The sequence below is a fragment of the Xiphias gladius genome, chromosome 17 (genome assembly GCF_016859285.1).
Source record: "Xiphias gladius isolate SHS-SW01 ecotype Sanya breed wild chromosome 17, ASM1685928v1, whole genome shotgun sequence".
Taxonomy (NCBI): Eukaryota; Metazoa; Chordata; class Actinopteri; order Istiophoriformes; family Xiphiidae; genus Xiphias; species Xiphias gladius.
Genome location: NC_053416.1, coordinates 10290962 through 10316448, shown reverse-complemented (window position 1 = coordinate 10316448; position 25487 = coordinate 10290962). Strand labels below are relative to the sequence as shown.

The 25487-nt window shown below is 39.2% G+C and overlaps 1 long non-coding RNA gene across 3 annotated transcripts in view; it reads left to right on the top strand.

The window, feature by feature from the left end:
* The window catches only part of LOC120802263, a 171716-nt gene that overhangs the window by 55433 nt on the left and 90796 nt on the right, over nt 1-25487 (top strand). The window lies entirely within an intron of this gene.

The window sequence follows — 25487 nt, the reverse complement described above, 5'->3', positions numbered from 1 at the left end:
GTAACGTGAAAGATTGATGCCCACTTTGCTAATGACAAGAGAAGGAGGCAATCTGTTGCTTGACTCAGCCCCTGGGCTTTTGTTACAGGATAGTCAGCTGATTACCGTGACCCTGCAGGGGAGGGCTCCTGAGAAAATTGGCAGTGGAGTATAAGTCACTGTAGGGGTTGAATAGAGGAGATCAAACCACGCATACAGTGTGCACACACCTGCACACAGCCATACAGAAATATACCTTTTGTAACTAGTGTTGAATGATATATAATGTGAGCCGACAGAAATTTGTCCACCATAAGAGATTTTGCTACATCATGAGTTAGCTATCTGTTTGATATCTTGGAGTGTATCAAGACATTACTGAAAATCCTTGAAAACAATGAGGAAGACTGGTTTAGTGAGCACACTGAACCAAATACCTGTAGTATGGAGTATGTCAAAGAACACATTTCACATGCGTGTCCACTGGATATAGCAGATTTCATAAAACGCCACGTCACAGGCACATGGGGGGGAGCATGCTGCCGCATGCATCCGGACGCGCATGTATGCCCAGTGCACTCACCCCCACAAACATGTAGAAAAATTTGCCTCATGCCAACAGGAATGTATCAGTTCCTGTCTCTGTGCCACAATGTGTAACAAACTGTTCTTTTGAAGGAGATAATTGCTTGGGCAGTTGCCAACTTTAATTATATATTTGGAACTGTTCTCTGCTCTTTGATGAAGGTTTTGAACACTATCCCTACGTATTTATCCACTAATTTAGGCTTATAGCTTCACCTCACCATAACCCATTATTATCAGATCTTCCTTTCAATTCATGACTAAAATACACCTTAAAGGGTTTTTGGAAAGTTGTTACCATTCAAACTCAGGCACCTCTTAACCGTTCTTGCACCCCATAAAAAAACGTGCAAATGGATGTGCATTCTTTCCATGTGCAGGTTACCTCTAATGTCATCAGCTCTACTGTATGTAACTTTAACACTCTTGTAGATCACTGTATAGCTAATACAGTGAAGGAGGGAAGAGTTAGCTCTGTAGACTGACACTCACCTTGATTACTCATTAGGCAGCATCAGAGGACTCTGTCCTTATGAAAATAATCTGCATCTCGCAGGAGTCATGCATTACGCATTATTTACAGTTTGACCAAAAAAAAAAGACGACTGTAATGTACATTCTTTAGGCTAAGGAGTTCAACATGGCATTTTCCTGGTTGCCAGGAATAGAAACTGAGTAATTCTTAAGTTTTCAGCAGACTTTACATTTAGCCGGTTGGAAATGAACCATTGAGTGCCATCAGGATCAGACTTTTACTGTATGACTCCTTGTTCATCACAGGTCTCATGACTTCAGTTTCCGTGTCAATCTCTTGAGTGTCCGCAGAGAGCAGGAGAGAATTGCCAGGGGCCATCTGGTCTTCTCACAACCATGTAGATTCCCTTTGACACACTGAATCTTAATCAGTTCTGACAGGTAGGATTTATGATGAGGCTGCCTTGTAAATCACATGGAGGCTTGTTATTATGGACACTGAAATGGTATAATTGTTTTTAAGTGGAGCTGCAAGGACAAGTGTGCATGTATTTGTGTGTGTGTGTGTGTGTGTGTGTGTGTGTGTGTGTGTTTTCTACTTGTACTTATATCTTTGCAAGGACCAGTTTGAGGTTAAGACCGTGGGAGTGAGGACGTTTTTTGGGAAAACAAGGACATCTTGGCCGGCCCAAGTTGCCCTCACAACTTTAAAGGGCTGTTTGAGGGTTAAGACTTGGTTTTGGGATTCATGTTAGAATTAGGTTTAGGTTAGGGTAAGGGTTAGGGTTAGGCATTTAGTTGCGACGGTTGAGGTTAGGGGGCTAGGGAATGCATTATGTCAATGAGTATCCTCACGAAGATAGAAGTACAAGAGTGTGTGTGTGTGTGTGTTTTGCATGGAATCATGTCAACACACACAGTATTCTGGGAAGTTTTCCAGAGATTGGGGAAATCCACCTTCCACACAACAAACAACTTAAACCACAAAAACAAATCTCCTTAAAAGAAATGTTTGTCTCATTACAGCAAATAACATTTTATGGCAGAAAAAAACCACAACTTTCCCAGCCAATATGACTGCATTACACGCACCCTTCGCGTTATATGAGAGTGAAATGTGTATGCACACAGGAACAGAAGTGAGACAAATATAGTTTATCTGTGCATCAACAATAAAGAGAGTCTTTTGGTTAATGTGACTAGACAGACTACCCAAAAGTATCCTCAATAATCCTGTTTCATTTACATCCAGAAGCACGTGATATGGTTTTTGACCCTTTCGTGTATGTTATAGCTTGTTGCTTGAAATCATGTTCATCTGCATTAACCCTAAAACTTGCAAAGTATACCACCAACCTAATATGTACAGTTTTAAGTTTTCAGGACTTGATGGTTTATATGGTGAGTAAAAATGTAACTTTGATAACAAAAGTGATTGGTAAACCATTTGATTGCAATGTGCCACTGTAAAGAATAACTCGTATTTTCAATTTGAGCCTTGAAAACTTCGGATCTCCCTCATTAACTTTCAAAACTGCTCTCTCATAACAATAATTTCTTAGCTTTTGTCCTTCATCCTCTACTTTAATATATCCTGCCAACCTTCAAGATTTACAGTGTAACATTAAAGGTTCACTCATCTTCACCGAGATTCATGTTTCAGTCGGTACGTGCGTTTGTGTTTAACTACCTTGAGGTAAAATCAGTATGTGCAGCTTTGCCATCGGTGTTGAGTGAGGGCTTCTTTTTATAGAGTCATAAAGAACAAAGCACTTAACTGAATAAACAAATCAGCCACTGCCAAAACAAGGAAGAGGGAACATCAAAGCTGGCCGTAACTGCGTTAAATGTCAGCAGTTTGGAAAGGACTAGGCAACTTACTGACTGATTGGTTAGTTGGCTTGTGGTTTTTCTGTGTAAGATGGGTCATAGGATAACTGAGTAGGTGACTGGATAACCTCTGGGCTGACTAACTAACTAAGCGGCTGGTTGTTTAAATCATTGGGAGGCTCGGTGATTGACAGACTGAAAGTCCTGCTGGCTGAGTGACTGCAGAGACATTAAAATGAAGTGCAAACAAAAGTATGACCTGACACCGAAGTGGATCCGGATTCTCTTCATTAATGAAATCCTTCCTGTCAGATCGTGCGTTTGCTTGTGTGTGTGTGTGCGTTGTGGCAGACTCAAGACTCACTCACCGCTGTTTAATGAGTGAACGACGCCAGTCACAGTAGGACCGAGGAAAGACCTAGGATACAATAGCGAATCCAAAGCGCACAAAAACACAACCACACTGATCTTTGCTCCAACTCTGTAGAGCGAAAACTGCCAATGGGGTCCTTTTGCGGTGACCCTTTCTTCACCTACATGGTCAAAGGTTACAAACCTCTGCATGCGCCCTTTGAAATGGAGCAACAGGGGCTTGCTGTTGGACTGCCTGGCAGGATGGCAATTACCAAGATGCTAGTCCAATTTATCTGCTTCACCTTACAGCCTTAACACAGGAGAAGAAGTGAAAGCCAGCAGCAGACAAAAATACAAACAGCAGCTTAACAGCAAGTGTAAATAATGGTGGATCAAGTGGAAAGCCTTGCCTTGACCCCCTACAGACTAAAATTGAAAAGGGCAAGTTAAGTTAAGCTTACTTTTGCAATTTATAAATAATGCAGTTGCTAGAATTTTTGGCAAAAAACGTTATCTCAATTATGAAACATTAATGGCTTTCAGAGTAGATGAAGGTTGTCAGCTTTGATCACATCGGTAACACTCTTTAATTCACATGTAATCCATCCTAGAAAACACCTTCCAGCCTTCCTTGTCAGTATGATTTATACTGTATGGATTATGCCCCTGTGCTGCAATGATGTGTGTTTTTCTTCATACTAAGTTCTATCTTTTGTTTTTGGCTCCACCACAGAATGGCAGCTGCTAGCTCCAACCCCGTCCATCATCAGCAATAGAGGGCGATCATGTAATCTCATAATGGGCATTAGAGAGGTGGCATACAGTGTAACAGGTTGCTGCTGTGGAAGCCAGTGTTGTGACTGATTCTTTTGTTGCTATGTTTGGTCTTGGATTAATTGGTTCAGGGTGTTGTTGACCAGAAAGAAAAACCTGCATGATCTAAAATTAAGCTTGTAAGACGTTGGGAAAGCTGATATCCAGACTTTGGCCACTGCTAGAATTGAGTCCATTAAAGCAACACAGCAATCAGATGATCAGACAGGCTGTAAATAAATCCATAGTAACCTACAGTAGTTATCTACACCAAATTATGTTTTGTGCAAATAAAAACAAACCTCACTGCATCAAACATGTCTACCAATCTTACTAACTTTGCATGTCCATGCAAATTTGAACCAGGCAGTAGTTTCTCAAAAATTAATTACAAGAGGCAGTTGGGGAACCAATATTTAAAGCTTCTGTAATCAATATTTTTATGTTAGCAATGGATCAGATAATGAAAAATGCATGTAAAAAGGAGTCGTTTATAGTAATGACCTCACAAATAATCATCACCAGACTCTCGGTTCCTTTTCTGCTCTACGGGTGTGTTTCGGTGTCTTTTAACTAAGTGTTTTTGTGTTGCTTCCCGTAACTTTATTGTTTTTGATCCATTCCCATCACTCTCATCAGTGTGATTTCCAGATGCAGTAGCCAGATGTTTTCAATGATAGTGTTCAACAGAGTCTGTGGAGACTAAAAACTGAGCTAAAAGGAGGATGATTATCGAACTTACATTCACCAGAAACATGACTCAAAATGAATGCTAATGTGACTCCATATCTGCTGGATGTCTGTAGAACTGTATCCTCACACCATACGTTAAAGGTAATAACATGTCAGTGTTGTGTGTAGCTTGTTTCCACTGCCACCAAGTGGCAGAAAAATCACTTAATGCAGATTTGAAGACCGGAGATTGGCAAATTAACAACTTCTCTCTAAAATAATAATTTCGTAATTATGATATGATATTTTTTCTCTCACTCTCCCTTGCTCACTTCTCCTATGTTGGTGCCCCCTCTAAGCCTTTTAAGCTGGGCTGTCTGCTGATCTGTAGATAATTGTTGACTGCAGTACTAGCCAGGAAATGGAATGATCAACTCCAGATGATGAGACTAGTGCAAGGAGAGAGAGCAAATAAGAAAGACACAGACAAACGGAGAGAGAGAGAGAGAGATGTGGGGGTATACTGAAGGAGGAAGAGGGTTACAAATATACTGATCATGCAGTGTATACTCTAAATGTGTCAATTAGTCCATTCTTTGTCACATAATCTAATATCAGCTCCACCTTTTGTTTTGATTAAAGTAAGATGAGCTTAATGTGTTAATTGTTCCTTAATACAAAGGTGTGTGCTGCACTTCAGTTTATTCCTTAGCTAATTGAACGACAATTACTCACAATTCAACAGTACTTGAGTAGCACTTGAAGCACTTAAATCTTATTTGCTTGTAATTTCCCCTGGGGCTATGTCATTTAGTACAATGACTACATCTGCCAGCTTGATCCAGAATTTGGAGAAGTGAGTGGCATTGTTTGCCTTTGGAGTAATGGCTGTCATTATGGTGAATTACTACTCTACCCAAACACAACTGCTTCTCTAAAACCACCCCACAGTGCTCTCTCCCTATCTTACTCTCTGGTGTTGGTGCCTTGTTACAATCAATTAAGCTGATTACAAGCACTATCTTCACCACTTCAAAGGAGGGCCATTACAGCGGGTCAGACTAGCTGTCTCTTTATGGCGCTGCCCAGTTGTTTGTCTCCAAGTAAGAAACCATAGATATTTTACGCTTTAACATTTGAGCTGCTGAAATCTCTTGATTATAGCCGAGGAAAAAAATATCTAACAACGTTGGAAACGGACCATTTTTCTCATGATGATTGAAGGATAAATGACAAGTAATGAGCTGAAGACAATTGGTGTCGTCTGTCCTCTTTCAAGTTAAAGGTTGACTCCTCATCAGGTCAGACGACAGGTCAAACAATAAATGGAGGGACAACAGAGAGAGGGAGCGAGACACCAAGTCTAGACGGCATATTTAGGGACCCTCCCTGATTGCTTTGTTCTGCACCATGTCTACAGGTAATTACCTCAACAAACTACTGGGAGCTCTGTCAAATCTGAGGCAAGTGAGAGGTGAAATAAATGAAAAAGTAAATGAAGAAAAAAAAAAGGATAAATGAATGTGTCCATTTGTGTGTGCCAATGAGCAGTCATGCATGGGTGTGTGTGAGGCCGTGTGTTGCAATGAAAACAAGATTTTACCAGTGGTGATGCTCGGGCTGAACTGAAATAGCAAAATGGTCCACAGCAATCAACCGTTTTGGTCAATAGTCTGAGTATTACTCCCATTACAGCGTTTCACATGGATAACATACAGTACAGTGTTCATAGTTGTATTGGATAGATGGAGAAAGGAATGTAATAATCCCACTGGAGGCTGTGTTGTTACAGCAGCCAAGTCACTTTAAAAAAGTCGAAAAACAAAAGCAACATGACACATTTATGGTGGTAGATAGGAAATTAAATGCAATTTAAAAGCCATGGATATATTAAAAACTTAAACAGAATGCCAACTTGGAATCTAGCAACAATTACATGGCTGTAATATACTGTACATTCTTAGTGGAAGTATACTATATTATAATGTCATGCATTAGTACAGTAAGGTAGTATTATTTGCCACTTTTTTGTCGCTAAGTTTTTGTTGTGACATTGTGTTCATTTTTTTGGGGGGTAACCAGTACTGGGCAAATTTCTTGGTTTAACAAGCAGCTCTACAATTTACAGGGATTATTTGACCATGGAACTGCATTTCCCAAGTGGCCAAAGACTCTGTCAATGCAAGTTTAAGTTGACCTGTGGCACAAGATGGCATCACTATTCTTAATCCTGCCCACAAAGGTCTGATTAGTTTAGCTGTTTTTCCAACTGAGAAAATAGCCATCAGTGAGAGCAACACCAGACACACTGTAGCATTTGAATCACTGAAAAAAATCAGAAATGTCCGTAGTGATTCAAAGGCTAATGCTGATGTGCTACATTTGAATTTCCTAGATAACCAATTGTGTCACTTGGCTAAACTGCACTCTAAAAATAGTAATGAGATTATTATTATTTGATTACACCATATATTTTACAATGGTTATACTTTATTTGACAACAATCATAACTGCATTAACATATTAAAATACAGTGGTGTAAACATTACTGTAGCCAGTCTATGCAGATCTGTCAGATACTAACACTGTTGTGTCTTCACTCACCATGTAAAAATGCATTTATATCCGTGCATCACAACTCTTTACACGACTCAAAATTCCTTTTGATAAAAACATATTACACATTTTAATAGGGGAAGGCTACAGCTACCAGTGACGGGATTTCAAAAGCAGCCTTTGTTCTCTCAAATTGTGCATTTTCTTTTTATAGCTTTCACAAATTGTTGGATTCACGGATTCACCCATGTGGAAATCTTGTTAGCTTATGCATCTGTCATGGCTGCATGTTCAAAGTCACCAGTGTGAGGATAGATCTGGAAATAACCTATAATGAAATGTTAGGTGCCAGTTGAAGCTTTATCTTAATTGTATGGAAAACAGCAATGCTCTGCTTCATCCTGTAAAGATGGATTGATAGTGATGAGCTGTTAAAATGTCAAAAACGTTTGAAACGTATAATTTTACACAATCCACTAATATATGACTATGTTGTACTGTGTGTGTGAGTAGTTAAAAAAAAATCTGCAATTAGCACTGTATGTATGTTTGTGTATATTTTTTTTTACATTGAAGTACCTTAAGAAGATTGATTGATTTGAATTTATTTGATAACTTAAAATAAATTGCCGTTATTGTGGATTAAAATACAATGGCTTAATGGCTTATTTGTGGTTATCCAATATCCAGATGGGAAAAACAGCAAGAACAGAAAACTTTAAAAACATTAACAAGATGGTATTCACATTACTGTATTTAATCATGAAGTTCTGATGAATTATGGTCAGTCACACATGGAAAAAGATATTGTTTTATTTTTTAAGCCTTCGGTCCTCTTGGGCAATAAATATACAGTATGTTGGTGCCATGTGGGCTTGGGATACAAACAAAGTCTTTACACAATAAAAGATAACCAGACAAGATTTGCGTATTTATCTGTAATGTAGACAACTTATAACCAGACTTATCACAAAAGTGTTTGTTGCCTTTGCATTATCCTTATCCTTACATCGGCGTTAGTAGAAAAAAAAACATTTTGATGGTTTAAGATATAATCCATTCTCATAGGATTGTTCCCTTCACAGTGCTTTTGATATGCAGTCTCACAGACACTTGCACACAAAACCAGACTCATACACTCACTGATGAAGGACAGATAATTTACTGCAGAGGGTGCCAAATGTCATGTCTGGGCTTCAACTGTCTTTGGTAAAACTGCAAAGATCTTGCAAAGATCTTGTGATTTGCCTGCACGCAAATATTGATCACATTGCTCATCAGCCTGCAAATATCAAGCCCATAAATTAACAGAGTTAATTAAAACCACTGCAGTGACTGACAAGGAGCGTAATTGATTGTTCTATCTGTAATTTATTTGTTAAAAAAATTTTAGAAATTGCGTCATGGCTTGCGTAAATACTGACTTGGGATTGGCTCTTTTCGGAGTCAAGGCTTTTATGGCATTGATGTCAGTGCCTATAGTACGTCATAGCTTCCAGTAATCTGCATGTTCCAGAGGCTGACCAGACATTGTTATCTTAATCCTTCATCTTAAAGTAAAAGGGAAAGTAAGAGCGAGTAAATTAATGCCTTTTCTTGCCTCCTCCTTTAGCACCAACTGAAGCGTCCTTGAGCAAGGTATTTAATGTGTATGTCTGTGTGGAACATGGCCTGAAACAATGCTTAAACAGGAAATATTTCCTGCTTTTTTTTTTTTTTTTTTTTAAGCCCACGTTTTTTGATTGAAGAAAAAAAAAATTTAAATCTTGGCCGAACTTTCTGAAGTGGAGTGACTCCCCCTTTTTTTTGTGTTTTTCTCCCTCTCATTTGCCTTAGCACTCTAAACCCCTCTCCCACAAACCCAGTCCCCACCCCTCGCTGCCTTTTCACAGACACGCACACTCAGTTGGCTATATTGCATTGTCAGGCAACATTTAGAAGATTAACCTCGAAATTGCCAAAGGGCATCCCAGCTCTCCTCCACCCTCAGCTACTCACCCCGCCTCTTCTCAGTGTTTCCCTCCCGGCAGCTCCCTCTCTGTGAATACTTGCGCAACAAGTGGCGCCGCTGTAGAGCCCCCTGGGTTTTAGAGGGTTGAGTGGCGTCCCAGAGAGCCGTAATTACACCACCACTCAGGTGATTTAAGGGTCCGGGAACATGCTTACCCACGCATGGCACTAAAAGTCCCACATTACACTGACACCTATACATTCTGTGTCTCAGGACACATTATTTATTCTCATATTTCACATGAAAGGATTTCCTCGGTGTAACACTTTTTATTCTGTGCAAACATGAACAGATCGTTTTGAGTGAGATGAAGTTTGTCACCTCCCTGCCGGCATTTTTTGTCAGGTCTTTGGACACGATATTCTGCAATACAGGTTAAAGTCTTTTTATCCACGGATGCATTCAGAAAATCATCAGCAACAAGTGAGTTCCTCAAGCTTCTGCTGTTTGGCTCCCTTCAAGAGGGAACTCAGCTTTGTGTTTACTTTTACAATTTTATTTTTAACACCAGTTCTGTAGGTGGATATTATTAGAATACAAATGATAATCATATGGAAGTGCCATGATTTGACAGGCAATAATTAAAGAGAAAGGGTTGATAATTGGGTTTGGTTGACTCTCCACCCCCTGCAGACATCATGGTGACAATAGGGAATGTTTCTCTTTTAACAAGGTCAGGGCTAATACCGGTTAATGGGAAGGGGATGTTCCTCTGCCCCTCTACTCCTCAGCTCTCACCTCTCTAGCTCTCTCTCTTATCTTCTCCCTATTTTGGTTTAACGAGTTCTTGTGTCTGAGAGGTCACAGTGAAGTATAAGAAATTCATTGGCTCGTGTCTGCACAGGACAGAAAGTTTCCAAAGTTTTCCCAGGGGAATCGTTAAAGTTGCATCGCGTCTCTGTCTCCCTGGCTCCGCAGTCGCTATGAAGCTATCTGTATGTGGTATGCCAGTGTGCACCAACATTATGCCCCAGTTTTGTGCAGGCGACAACAGTTTCTGAGACTTTGCTCCTCACAAGCAGTTGTATATCCGACGAAGAATCCGTGAAGTGAGCTTTCTGCTGTCTTTAGCCACAACACAATGAGTATCATTGGAAAACATGGATGTGGTAATGTTGGTGAAAGTAATGAATCCATTCATCTTTGTTTAAATCATTGTCCCACAGCCCTGGTGGTATTGTGGCTCCAGGGACCCTCATTAAAAAAAAATAATAATAATAATTTAGTATCTGTAAATGTGACTTTTGTAGCATTATTAATTCATTGAAAAGGAGAACAAAAATTAAGACAGATGGAAAGAGGGAGAAAAAGCTTGAAAGACAAGCACTAGAACAAAAGAGATTATAAATAGTTTCCTTTCATTTGGGTTTTCTCAGCATTAGCAAATGAGATATCAAAGTTTCCTCTCTCCCTGTTAAGATTTTATTTCTGACAGCACTAGCTAAAGAAATTGTGGCTTTTCCATTGTAATCCCTGCAATTAAGGCTGTAGGTGTGGCTCCATTACCTCAACAGGATTAGTAATGACCCAGGAGAGAATATAATTGCTTCTTAATTTGAAGCTGTGAACTGCATGAAATACCTGAGGCTCAGCCTGCCGTCTAAGCAGTGGTTAGTTCATGGATTAGCTGCTCTTTCTCTCTGTCACTCTTTCTCAGACCAAGACCTCTGGAGTTCTTGTGTTTTTCATAGTGCTGTTTGCATGACCTGTTACCCAGAAGAATGCTCCAAAAGGTAACAATGTATAAAAACGGAAAAACAAAACATGATGTGTTTAGATGGCTGAAAGATCCTTAAGGATAGCTATTTTTCTTTTTCTTTTTCGTATGTAGTTTATTCCTTCCGTGAGGCTATACCATCTAGAGTGGTTGTGCTTACTTAAATATGTACTGAAGTACAGAAATAGATTTATATACAGTGGATATTTAGTTCTATACATATTAGAGGTGGGTGATCAGGATAAGATCCTCTGTCACTGTATGTTTATGTACTTTTTTTTTTATCATGATTTTGCCACAGTACTTTTATATGGAAAATAACAAAGAAAATGATTACGGATTGTGGTTTTCTGCTTTGTCACACAGATTCAGAAATCCTATAGAAATCTGGAATTACCGTAAAGCAGACCTGCTCACTGATACACTACAAACCTCTAAAATATCCACATCGACTAAAGGATAGGTGCCCTGGTATAGCCTGTTTGCAGTAGATGCAGTGTATGCCGTACTACACTCCACTAAAGCTAATGTACTATATAGGCTACTATATAGACATAAGAATGAAAAATAACCATAACAGATTAGAAAAGTCAATTATCATTGTTGTTTGTTATATCTAATATGGAATCAGTAAAGAGAATTAAGAGAACTGATACCATTAACCATTATGACACCTCGGGCCTGTAGCTGTTATGTAAGAAAAAGCATGTGAGGATCATGAATATTTCTTTTCATGTGTAGAAATGACACTGTTGTCACAGCCAGCAGGTGAGACAGTAACACCCTTCATTATTTAGGCCTGACATCTCACCAAGCTGACTAATATCATATAATTACACGGCCTTTGACCTGCCATAATGGTCTTTTTAACTCCCATCTTTTGTCCTCAGTGAGACATTTCCCTTGTGTCCATTGGTGACAATACAACAATAGCAACTGACGCCTCGCTGCTCAAGTCCAACTAACCATTATATACCTACAGGAATCTAACATGACTGTCAAAAGTTGGATTTAGTCAAAAAAAAAAAAAGAGAAAAGAAAATGAAAGAAGAGGAAATAAGGTTTTAACCCAGAGTTTAAATAAATAAACTTTATTCAAATATAGCATTCTGACTATTGAATATATGTGGATTTACATCCTGGACACACTGTGTGACATTGTCTCACCCAGAGAATGGTTCAGGGGTTCAGAAGATTATCGAGTCTAGCCTTGTGATATACAGACAGTGTTGATCCTTTTATCTACACAATTAAAACGTACTCTCTTGTAAGAGTGCTATCAAACCCTATTTATGATACTATTTACAGTAATTGGATTCAGATTGCCTGTGAATGATGCCTATAATCCTGTTACTGTTTGTAATTTATTTATTGATTGATTTTAGCATCACTGTTTGCTGTTCACTCTCCTAACACACTATCAGACCTGTATAAATGTACTGCTAAACAAAATCAACATGTGCTACCTCCACTGCTTCACATTAAAAGCATTCAGCTGGTGAAAAACAAGGGGTGGCTCTTATTGTGAAGCAGTCACAGTAAACACAATGTATAAAGCAACTGTCCATCAAAAATGCATCTTAATCACAAGACATGCCAATTTCAGCAGTTTTTTTCTTCAGCGGATCACTTTTAAATATTGCAGGGAGTAATGACTGACTTCAGTTGAAACACGAGTTTGTTTGGCTGCACTGTAACTGTTTCTCTTCAGTTCTGTGTCTGGCAAAGTAGCTGCTCAAAGACTGCTGGCTGTTGTATTAAATCACACTTAGTGTAATCACCAGTAACTACGGCTGTCGCCAAACCATTTAGGACTCCACTGGATTACAACTTTAAGTAACACCGACTTTTTTGTGCTCTTCATTACTCGGTTGCACATGTTGTAATGTCAGAGAAATACACTTGTTTCTGTAGTTATGGATTATCAACAGTGCTCAGGTTATATGGTTGCACAGATAGGTTTCTAGCCGTACTAAAATGCTGGACTACAAAAATTCCAGGTTTATTTTAGCTCATGTCATGAACAAAATTGAGATTCTCTTCAAGACCAAGATGAAACATAACAAGTATGTCATTTTTCAGCTACATTTCCATATCATAAAATATTTTTTATAATTAAAAAACTTTGTTCTTTTGTTGTTCTTCTATTTTTTTTAAAGTGTCGGCTTAAGAAAGCTGCTCTGTTTGACTATTGGTGGTCTTGTGAGCAGCGATCAATGATGTATGATCATCATGTCCAGGCCACATAACAATGAAAAACTTTTATTGATACCATTTCAAGAGCTGAGATATGGATCTAGTTTTGCTTCTCAGGCATACAAACACACACAAAGGCAAACTGCTGCATTAAAAAAAAAAAAAAAAACAACAGCTGAATAATTTCCCAGGCCTTGTCATGTGACCCTTATTGTTAGTGTGAGAATGAGGCACCAGTGTTCTGATCGTAGGAGCAGTAGAAAAAGAAAAGAGTCTTGACAAGCAACAGGATGTCAATTACACGGCAACAGTGAAATCCACACTTCATGTCGGCTTAAACCTGTCAACTGTCAATACAGAGGAATGCCAGACGGCCGTGCTGGAGTCTGCTTCGGAGAGCAGAAGGTTCTTTGCGTGCGTGTGCGTGCACGTATGCACTTTGTAACTATAATTGGAAACATTCGCTCATCGATGCAAACTTGCACTGCACAAAACAAATTCTCACATAAACACACAGACAACGTCGTTGACAGTAAATTAATAGAAGAAGTGCTGTTCGCACTTAGAAACAGATGCAATTATCACTTTAAGTATTTTCTGCTGTAGTGTTATGTGTCTTTGCCATTGTACAGGACCGACAGATATTGTTATGCACACTGGTGGGTGTTTGCATTTTCTTCTGACAAAACCCTAAAAACATTAGCAGGGAGTTACTATGATGCTGCACTGTCTCTCTGATGCACTGACTTCCTTGTCCCCTTTAAAAATGGACTCCCGAGTTAGCTTAGCTACAGATCTCTTGACAACTGCTCTGTGACAATCGATACAGAGACGAAAATGAAATTGTTGAATGGTTAGAATACGAGACAGTTTCACCCTCATTGTAAAGTTCGGGGGCAGTTATCCAAGGTCTGGATGAGAAATCAGGGCATCACCAAAGTAATGAGGATTCAGCCACGGGGGACCATGAATGTCCGTTCTTGATAATCCATTTAACAGAAAAGAGAGAAGGATATACTTTGCACTGTACTGTATATTAATACATATGTTCATATGATATACTTACATAGATGTGCATTCCATACACATACCATACCTGTCTGTTCATGTAAGCCCAGACTGACTCCATGATGTTGAGATCAGGGCTCTGTGGGGGGCCATTGCATCTGTTGCAATACTCCTTGTTCTTCTTGTGACTGAAAATAGCTCTCTATGACTCTGGCTGTATGTGTGGGATTGTGGTCCTGCTGCAGAATGAATTTGCGACCGATCAGACGCCTCCCTGATGGTGCTGCGTGACGGATAAGAATCTAAACGTCGAAAGTATCAAATTTGGCACAGTGCTGTGAGTACCCATAAAACCGCAACGTATTACTATGTCAACAAATCAGAAAATTCACAAAAAGTTTATAACATCCTATATCAGTGTCCGATATCCACCCAAACCTTGCAATTTGTATCTTATTTTTCACTTGTAGTGGAGACACCACTTCTTGTAATGGAAAAAATTAAATAACTTTATATAACCAGGGGAAGTGCCACACTGAGATTAAAAGTCTCTTTAACACGAGTGTCTTGGCCAAGACAGCAGCAGCACATAGAAAATAAAACACAGAGGTTTGAAAAACACATACCACAAACTAAAATTAAAATAAATAAAATAGTGAGGCAGCGTCAAACAGAAATGATGAGAACAAAAACGTAAAATTGATTAAGTGACAGCAGTCAACACATTTCAAGAAATGTAGAATCGGCAGCCTGGTATCACCAAATTCAAATTCTCAGTTCCTAAAGTCATTTCGCTTGTTATCACTATGCATTTTTTGCTTTTCGCGTATCATTTCACACCGCGTCATTTGTGTACAGGCGAACCCCTGACCGGTAACGAGAAAATGTTAAAATTTGTAGACATGAAACGGGAAATGTCCTCGAAAGTGGCGTGCTGTTTATACGCCGTCACATGAGATCACGTAGGGATCAGATATGCAGTAGATTAAAATTGTTCAAAATAAATACATGAGATGGACAATGACATCATAAAACAGCGATGATCACAATCAAAAAGATTTCTACCACAATAAATGGAAACAGAAACTTTAGAAGGAACTGGGCTCGTCTGACTCTCAACTCTTAATGTATTAAACAGTGAGCCACATACTTCTTGAATATGCCATAATAACTTCAACAAACATCAAGCAGAAAAAGATGATGAAGCTTGTGATTGAGGTTCATCCCCTTTTTCAAATATTTACAAAAGCTGATTACTCTTAAAAGCAGGAGATGAACAAGCCCTACAGTGGGACTGTGCTGCTGCTCCTCTCAGTCAGTCAGTCTGTCTTGCCCATCTGTTGCCTGGCAGCGTGTAATCTACCAGAGCGATTTTATTAGGCTCTAAACGAAGAACTGCTTTGATTAATGACCGAGGGCCCCTGGTGTCCATGTGCTCTGATTAACTTTCCTCAGTAGGTGTTAAGCCATACTCTGACTGTCGGCACCCAAAACCGGCATAAAAGGAGGAATGAGGTAGCATAATGAGCTGCTGTCAATACATTAAATTCAATTCAAGACTTATATAGTTGATTTTTTTTTTTTCACCCGATCACAACGTACATTATCCCCATGTGTTTTTACTTTCAGTGCGCTTTACAAGTCTGTATAACCTTTAGTTGAAATATCATGAAACCGGACCCCAGAATGTGTAGTGCAAACAAGGACACGTGCACGCGCGCACACAAACACATGCACACACAAACCATAATTTAGTGGGGGAAAATAACTCAAGCATGATGGGAAGCTCCTATTGACCCTGTGTGTGTGTGTGTGTGTGTGTGTGTGTGTGTGTGTGTGTGTGTGTGTGTGTGTGTGTGTGTGTGTGTGTGTGTGTGTGTGTGTGTGTGTGTGTGTGTGTGTGTGTGTGTGTGTCTTTGTTTGTGCCTGCCCTCTTGTGTGTATTTCCACTAAATTAAGAACTTATTAGGACTTAAAAACCCTATCCTATTTCACGCGGGCAACCTCTGGGGGAAACGAGGATTACTCTTCAAAGCCCCCGTTTCGCTCTTTTTATGTTGTAACACTTAATATTTTATGTCGATGTGATGGTCGGAGCACTTACAGAGGTCATATGTCAAAGTTAGATGTTAAAGCTGCATGCATGGTCCTTGCCAGTAGCTAATTATATGTGTTAAGGATTTGATACTCCTAACAAACAAGAAATAAATTACTTCCACAGAGCCAAACCGAAAATGTTTTTGATGTCTTCATTTCACCCCAAAACACGTTTTGTTTGGGCGTGCAGTAACAACATTTCTCCTTTTTCTGTTGTTTGCTTTGAAATTAAGTCTTAATTCTATAATTTGACAGATGTTGATGAACAAGACTCAATTTACCAAACTGTAAACATCCAATAAAATTAATTAGAAGTTAAGATTAGAAATGTCAAATTTATACTCAAGTAAACATAAAGCCTTCAAGACAGCACTGATGTTTACTTTTTTCTCATCAAATTACAAAATAACTCATATTGTACCCACTAGGTGAAAATACATACAGTATGAAGTAGCTCATAACAAGCAAGTTTCACTCAGCCATAGATGCAGCTTTAAGCTGACATCCCCAAGTGCCCAAGAAGGGCCCCGAATCTTTCATCCCTATTACAGCTGCAGTAAATACATCTTCACATAAACAAGCACAGAGGGGAAATGTAGCGCTGTTAAAGGGTGGTGTGAAGCCACAGGGCCGCCGCAGTTGGAAAAGGCCCCTTGTGACTTTAGGTCAATTACTACAAAAGACCACAGTCATGATTAAAAGGCTTTATAGTACGTCTAGTCACTGCCAGTGTTAAAAGTGTTCACACCCATGCCTTAATTGGGAATAAGACCTTTGTAGACTGTAGATAGAAAAGTCACTGGACTTAAAAGATTGCAGTCAAATAAATATGCATCTCTGTAATTATTGGCTAACCTATTAGGAAGTCGATGAAAAGTAATGTGTGTAAAGTAAAATAGACAGAAAGTAAGGTGGGTAAATTAGTCTATTGATGAAAGCTGTGCTTATGAAAACAGATAATATACAAATCATTATGTTTTGCTTTCTTTCCCCATTGCGTTTTATTCAGTGTACTCTCTTATGAGCAAACCTCCGAGGAAATGCTTCTCCGCCTCGTTCTGTCTGTCATCATATCGCATTATCTTTCTGGGCTAAATGCACCGAGGGAGGATATCATTTCTCACAGCGATGAGACGGAGATGGATTGTGAATCAAAAAGAGAGAGACAGATCCCTGGTGGAGACAGTCCTCATGTTCCTCTTCACAGCTGCTGCCAACAGCAGGTCACTGTGGTCGCATTGTGTTATTTAGAGTCTCTGACACAACAAGGAAACTCTACCTTTCTCCATTATGATGGATTCACTTATAAATGTCGTGGCTGAGTTACAAACTGTAGAACCTGTTTGGTGATTTTGTAAGCCTGTCATCTAATCTGTTCACTACTCCTCCCTTTTAAAACTGTCTCTATAGTGTGTTTGTGTGTGTGTGTGTGTGTGTGTGTGTGTGTGTGTGTGTGTGTTTGTTTGTGCTGAGGTAAAAGAACTGTTTTCAACATGTTTTCGATTGTATTTCCTGCTGTTGTGTGTTTTTCACTATTCAGACAAAAGCAGATTAGTCTCTTCCTTCAAATTGTGCAAAACCAACAGTCTACTATCGCAGTTTGACGTTTGTAAGTTTGTTGGCTCTGTCGGTGTTGGAAATGGAAGGATATGTGAAGAAAGTATTTGAATATTTAATGTTCTATGGCTCTTATATCTACAGTACCCCTTGAGACAAATTGAAAAGCTTCTGCTACAGTGTGACTTTTGTCCTCTGGTCAAAGATCGCTAAAAATATCCAAATAACCAGCAGCTTGTATAAGAAGTCTTCATGATGGTCCCCAGACCCTTTGTACGTTATAAATGACATCTTTGGGATTCTTTCCATTAATTATTAAGTACTTCTTTTTGCTGACGTAATTTTCCCGTGAAAAACATCCAAGACTATTCATGGAAACTAAATGAATAGATAAGTAGTTAAAAAAAAATCTGATTGACAGCGATGTCTCATTTTGTTTGAATGTAACATGCTCGAACATTACGCCAACTGTATAAAAACTGTATTATACCAAACTAGGTAACGGAATTCTAGAAGTTCCACATCGTCATCTTGATTGTTGTTAATGTTTGACAAGCTCAAGGTCCACTCACTCGCTTTTACAGGCGTTTCTGAGTGTCTCAAGCATTTTGTTTTGTGTGATGTTTGTTTGTGTTTTACGTCTCCAGGGTCAAATCTGAACTTCCACGCTCGGTCATGTCAGTGTCACGTCAATGTCGGTTCCATATCACGTAGTTTCACAAGCTGGGCATGAGGTCCGGTGCGCCTCTGTCGAAACCACCACCATGTTCCAAATGTGTTCATTCGGACTAATTTTGAACTAGACGATATTTAACACCATCAGTAAAATAATAATATACATTGTTAATCCTATTTGTGTGTTTACTTCCCCCTGGAAACAAATATGTTTCCTTTTTTTTGTTTTTGTTTTTTGTCTTTTACCACATTTCTGTTTAATCAAAATAGCTGAAGTATTCCCTGTCATAACCCTGGTTAGGAAAAACTGATCTGTGTCCTTTATGTATGTTCAAACTTTTGGTATGCGTAGAGTGAGGGCAGTAAATTAATGAGTGCAAGAGCTCCCCCTCGTGACAACATCGGATGCTCACAACAATTTTTAAAAAATTTTTTTTGAGTGTTTGTTTTTGTTGACAGTGTTCCAGTGAGTGCAGCTGACAAAATGAACCCAAAATAAATCTTAAAAAGCCCATGATGCCTCACATTTCATTGCTCAATTCACAAAACGCCGTGTCAGTAATGACACCTTGGCCTTAGAAACAGAAACAGAAGGTGGTGGGAGATCTTTGAAATGAGGGATAATAAATCAGGAGTGAGAGGAAAGTGGGCAGATGAAATGCAGCAGACCGCATAAGATGATGTGCATGTCTGTGTTTTGGTGAAACCAGGTGTATGCAGGCACCATGCAGCCACTTGTTGGACAAAGTATCTAATTTATGTGAGTCGTGACATCTTTTCAGGCAAACCCAAAGTTAATTCTCATGTCCTAAATTTTGGGTTTTGAGAACTTAGAAAGTCACCAAATTGAATGCGGTAAGTGGTAATACCTAGACTGCATCTTAAGATAAGTCGAACACAAAAAAATCAAAGCTGAATAAATAAAAAATTGTATCTTGAGTAGTATCTTAATGGTTTTCAAAGTCTGTGCGCCTTGAGATAGGTTTGGTGGTTAAGTTTCTGCTTCATAAGTCATTGTCTGCCACCGGGTGGAATCACTGTACACATAAGTATATGTACTGACGTCCTGTGTCCTCCAGTGCAGGTACATTTCTTAGATTTTCTGCAGTGGAGCAGAAAACACTCTCCAGCGTGTCTCTCTCTTCTCCTTTATCTCTCTCGGGGTTTCCTGTACTCTTAATAGGCAAGATAAAATGCTCGTCTTCATCCGTCAAAAACGGTCTTGTCTGAAAGAGAAAAATCCTCATCTCTTGAAGTGGGTCAAGTGTAATTCAGCAGTCACAGTATAAGTTTTAACATGACATTATTCCTGCCCTATTGAAGCAATTGTGGTCTGTGAAGCAGACAAGATAAACTGTGGCAAGGAAGTTGAACTGGTGAATCTTTGGAGCAAATTTTATAACATTCTGGTATAATCATTTATCCGGTGTCTTTAAAAGATAACAGATAAATGGTTCCTCAGTGTATCAAAGTTTTTACCGCAGATGGTGATTGTCAGGCATACCGCACTGTAATAGAGAGCCATTATATTGTATGGCTGTCCTTTCGCAGTGCCACAAAAAGGCATAATTTGCCAGAGAGGAAAGGATTTGTTACTGCTCTGGAAAGGATTATGTTATCATTGTAGGAAAAATCTAATCAGTTTGATATTTCAAAAGTAGTTTCCTAGCTTGTACTGAACACTCTTTTACTCATAAAAAGTATCTTCCTGTGAGGTTGTGAAATACAGGTAAGCATACAGTTCAACATATAGGGCAAATAAATGTTCGATGTGCCACCAAATGAATGGATTTCCAAGAATTTTGCAGAAATCCTTCTAGAAATTAACTGCTGTTCAACTGTGCTCCTCTGTTGGTATGTAGTAACTACTGCATCATTTCCTTGTTCCCTGTGACAAAGACAGCAAGAATTTTTCCTGAGAGTCGCACCAAAATGTGTAGTCCTTACAGGCAACCTTTGAAGAGATAACAATAACTGGGCTGGAATTCTTTGTAGGGATTTAATGAGGCAGAAATAGTAGTGAAATTTGTCATATAAGTCGCTTAGTTTCTCTGAATAGAGGTATAATTGTAAAAAATAAAATACTTTACAGACAAATACACCATTGTTATATCTTAGAACATCATTACTTATTGTAGTCACTGCAAACAGATGTGACGTTTTACCAAATCATCACAGTTGACTCACTCTTTTAAACATAAACAGCCTCCACCCACAATGAGGTCAGTATATACATTGTAATTTAACACCAGCTGTCAACAGCTGGAGGTGACCATGCAGGTGGGCCTCCTCCAAAAGCATGGCTATAGCACATAGCTAGACAGGAATTTCTGGAGCAGTAAACGGTACGGCACATCTGGTCACCTATCTAGGAACAAAAGAAAATCAAAATGCATTTCTGCTGCAAAATTGTCATGTTCACAATCTCAGATACAGCTAATGGCAGTTTAATGATCCAGGGGGCACTTTGCATCTAAAAATCGCTTTGATTTCTGGAGGAGTATAAACAGCCAGCAGATGTCACTGTGCTTCCTCTGAAGATGATGAGAAACCAGAGGGGCCAACAGAGCAAAACAATAACCACAAAGGAGATTTGTGTGACAAAGGCAGGGACTGGGTTGACAGGGCTACTCTACTTTTATGTTTTAGTGCCCTTTTTTTGAGAAAAAAATCTTATTATTGTCTACAATAGCTGAGAGTAGTCAGAAAAGGTCAATAGTAGAGGTTGCAAGAATTATAAATGTAGTGGTCATATTTTCAAAAATGTATTGTTTTATTATGAAGCTTGTAATAATTAATAGGTTTGCTTTTTCAGCTTTACATCACACAGAATTCTGCTGTTAGTATACAAATTTAGCATCATCAGGAGCCTGAGGGGTTTGCCTCAAACGCTGGATTGAGCCAAGCAGGCCTTGTCCACCTACTGAATGTCTGTTAGTTATCAGTGTTTCTTATCAAAATAGTCATTATTCAATTCATATGTATGCGATTAAGCTGAAGAATTCCACACTGCAGATGCAAGTCTTCTGTCTTCACTTCTGTGTTGAAGAATGCCAATATGAAAATGTCAGTTTGTCGCGAATGAAATGAAAGAGACGCTTCACGGGCTTTTATAAGGCGATTAAAGAGGAGTAAGGTCTCACAGAATGTGTTACTCAAACTGTGTTCTCTCAACAGAGTAGCTGGAGAACCAGACTGCAAAAACTCTATCAGGTGTATCTGGTGCTGTGTCGCAGAGGTTGTCAACCACTGCACCAGAGTCGGGGCCCTGTACAGTCCAGTGGTTATTCATACCCCGACCACGTACTTCAGAGTTTACCACTTCTCGTCTGGCTGCAGGATCTGTGTGTGTGTGTGTGTGTGTGTGTGTGTGTTCCTTCATTTGTAATTGCTGCAGACACAGGTCTCACACACTCGCACACATTACTATAAACAAAAGGACATGCGGCTGTGTGTGCATGTACGTACACAGCGTGACCAAACTAATGTGGGTACAAAATGATCGATCACTGAGCACAATTCACTCCCCCCCCTGCTGGATTAGTCTCCATAACAAATACACACACATTTTTTTCTTAAGAATTCTTGTCCATTAGAGACAGAGAGAGAGAAACAGAAGAGATGGGGAAATAGAGTAAAATAAGAACAAGATAGTAGATTTAAGTGTTATTGGAGTGATACTTCAGAACAACGCAATTATTGATTTCATTCTCTCTTTATAGCTTTGCTGATTGTCTCTTTAAGTATTAAGTGTACTTCACTGGAGACACCGTACAAGATACCCATCGGGTAGCGCAGCTTGCAGTTGTGAATGGATGTTTGACTATCCCGAGAGGGCTGAATTAATACCACCATAGATGCTTCAGTCTTACGAGTTTTACCGATTCACAGATATTCCTCTTCCCATTTACTGTATTCAGGGCTCTCATGGATCTCCTCAGCACAAGACTGTGTTTTCTAACAGCACTTCTACTTGTATGTCCTGGTTAAGATGCATCTGCAGGGTCCTGCAAAGTCCCTGGAACATTTTAGCATTTTAATAGAGTAGGAATGTCCTTTTTCTTCCGGTAAACGCATATCAACACTTTTGCAGAATTTAATTGTTCTAAATATGGGAATACTAATAAAGTCCTCTGCTGCTGTTTTGAATAATACTGAAATATATCCAAAGGTTTGTCTTATAATGCACATCTTTGCTAAATAGACAATTTCAGCTTAGAGGGAAACTGATATGTGCAGTGAAGTGTATATGCCCAACACCACCGATTTTCAAGGCATAGGGGTGTGCCAAGTTGCCCGTGCTTGTTTATCAGGCCCGGAGTTGTGATGCACACTAGTGCATGTCAAAACTGTCAGCTGCTGTTTGGAGATACGCCTTCATCATGCACACTGTAGATGTTTCTCGACCAATTTGATAACCTCCAGATAATTGGCAGCCCTTCAAAGTACTGTCCAGAAGTACTGTGGTATTTTTCTCACCCTTTTGCGTCAATAGCAGTACAAGCAAACTACAGCACTATAAGCCCTCAGGAAACCTTAATAGTCACAGTAGTTTGTTTTTCCCCATACGTATTCAAACTGATGAATTTAGAATATGTTTCTTATTCAAATAAGGACAATAATGCACTATGCAATGATGCATTAGCATTTTTTTTACAGCGGACATTTTGACTCATCATAGGAAAGGCAGAGATGTTACTAATAATATCAACAAGGGCTCTGTTCTATTCAAGTGTCCAAGTAAGTCGTGACAGCGAGTGCGATACCAGGACCCTGAAACTGAAGCAGATAAATGGAATTCATCCAATCATTACTCTTATGATTTACACCTATGATTTTCCAACTGCGACATTTAAAAATGACAAAAGCAGGCTATTGTAAACACAGAACACCAATCGATGACGTTGAATCAATCATGTGATTATCAACAAGTGATTTCACTTTATAATTTTCAAAATTTGTGTTTTTTGCCGGATTTTGTTCATCGAGGCCCGGTGAAAAATGATCCCACATTTCTGCCTCCCCCTGTGCGTGGTGTTGCTCAGTTTTCTTTCAGTTTGGTCTTGCGTTGAGTGCAGAGGTTCATTTTTCCAGGAATGTTCCTGCCCATTCACAGGCCATTCAAGGAAAACACTTACAGCACAGCAGCGGTCAGACCATAACCAGTGGTTAAAAAAAGAACAAAACAAGGAGAGTGGATCTGTACAAATAATTGGCAAAACAACTTGAAACCAACACAATCAGCGAAGCGCATTTAAAATGTGGATTCCTTGTCAGGTTTACACAGGTTAGAAACTCAGAGTAGTTGTACAGCACCAATTGTGCTTAAAGTGGGATTTTAAGGGTCTCGTTAAAAAAATGTGCATTACTGTACTAAAAATATTATTTATGTAAAATAGGTGAAGTAAGAAGAAATAAGTTTTCCTTTTATTAATTCCAGCCCGCTTGCAAAATTTCTTATATCCCAATGAGACGGTTCCGCTGTAAAATACAACCCCACAGGTTGTCTGTGCAAGCAGCTTATTATGACCCGTAGTTATGTTTTATTTTAGGCGTGCTCTTGCGGCCGTATTAATTGTAACAGGAGCAAAAGAAGGCGGCAGGTGACGTCATATAAAGAGCGGCAAAGTCGGAGGAGGGTTGGGGAGGATGGATCTGTCAACAAAATACAGGACCGTCACACAGAAGGCCGCTGTTCATTTTCCATGTGAACCCGATAGTCATCGCTGTTTGTTTAAACCATGCTCGTTCCACAACATTAACCACATGTTTATTATTATAACATGACGACAAAGGTCCTGTAACCTTACGGAAGTATTTTATCATTTGAACCATAACCATGTCAACCAAAGCGAAGGCCCAGTAGAAGCTATTTCAGGAGAAATATGGGTCAGAGGGCAGGGACAAATGTCCTATATGGTAATTCAGGTTGGAGGATTTGTTGATCCTGAGCACTTAAATAGCGCAATTAGCCATGCATACTACCTTTTTATTAGTGCTAAAATGCACATAATGTGATCGTTGTTCTATAATTTTGTATATAAGAAACTGCCACGGTTGGAGTACGGAAATTTCAACATGAAACGGAGGTCAAGGTTGTGTCGGAGATATTGATTGGTGGCCTCAGTCCAGATATAACCAACCGTAGAAAATGTGACAAGTGTCATAGCCACAGTTAGTGCTGCTCGGTCAGAGAGCTACACAGTAAAAAAAAAAAAGGAAACTGTCCAATAGAACAGCCAACTCCCAGAACCGCATTCCTGAATATCGACAAAAGTGTCACTACCACTCGAGAGGCGAAAGGAACACGGGAAAATGTCAGAAAAAGAAAATGACACTGATGGGACTCAGATGTCTTCATCTAACCCTTGTATTTGGAAAAGGACTGGTACAGATTATGAGGCATTCAGATTCAGAAAACTGAGAATTTGCAGCAATGTTTTGAAAACAGAAATGTTTTTGACAAAATCTGCATTTGTTTTTGCTATGCATGTAGTTTTTGTGGCTTTTTTTTTTTTTTTTGACCGCTTTATCGTTCAAAGTTAAGACAAAGTGTCACCTACGGTAACTAAATGTTCGTTTTAAAATTTCAATGGATGGTTGAACTTGTATGAGGCTAATCAGGTAACGGCAAAAACAACAATGCTGAAACCAGGATTTTAACCAGAGCTGCCAAGAGTCTGGTTCTCAGGGGAACAGAGTACTAAAATTGCGCATTGAAACGTTGAATGTCAGGCGGATCAGAGAAGGCAGTAAACCACTGAGGAGGATGCAGTTTTGCAAGTTAAAGAATTGTGACTTGATGGCAGAGGTTTGAATGCCCTCTAGTTATTTTTGCTGTCAAACTATTTAACCAGAGATTGATGAGATTTCAGACGATTTCTGACAGCACACTCTTCCTCGTTTAAATTATGTATTTGTAACCGTGTGTCTTGCTTTTCTTTGTTTGTGCATTGATGCATC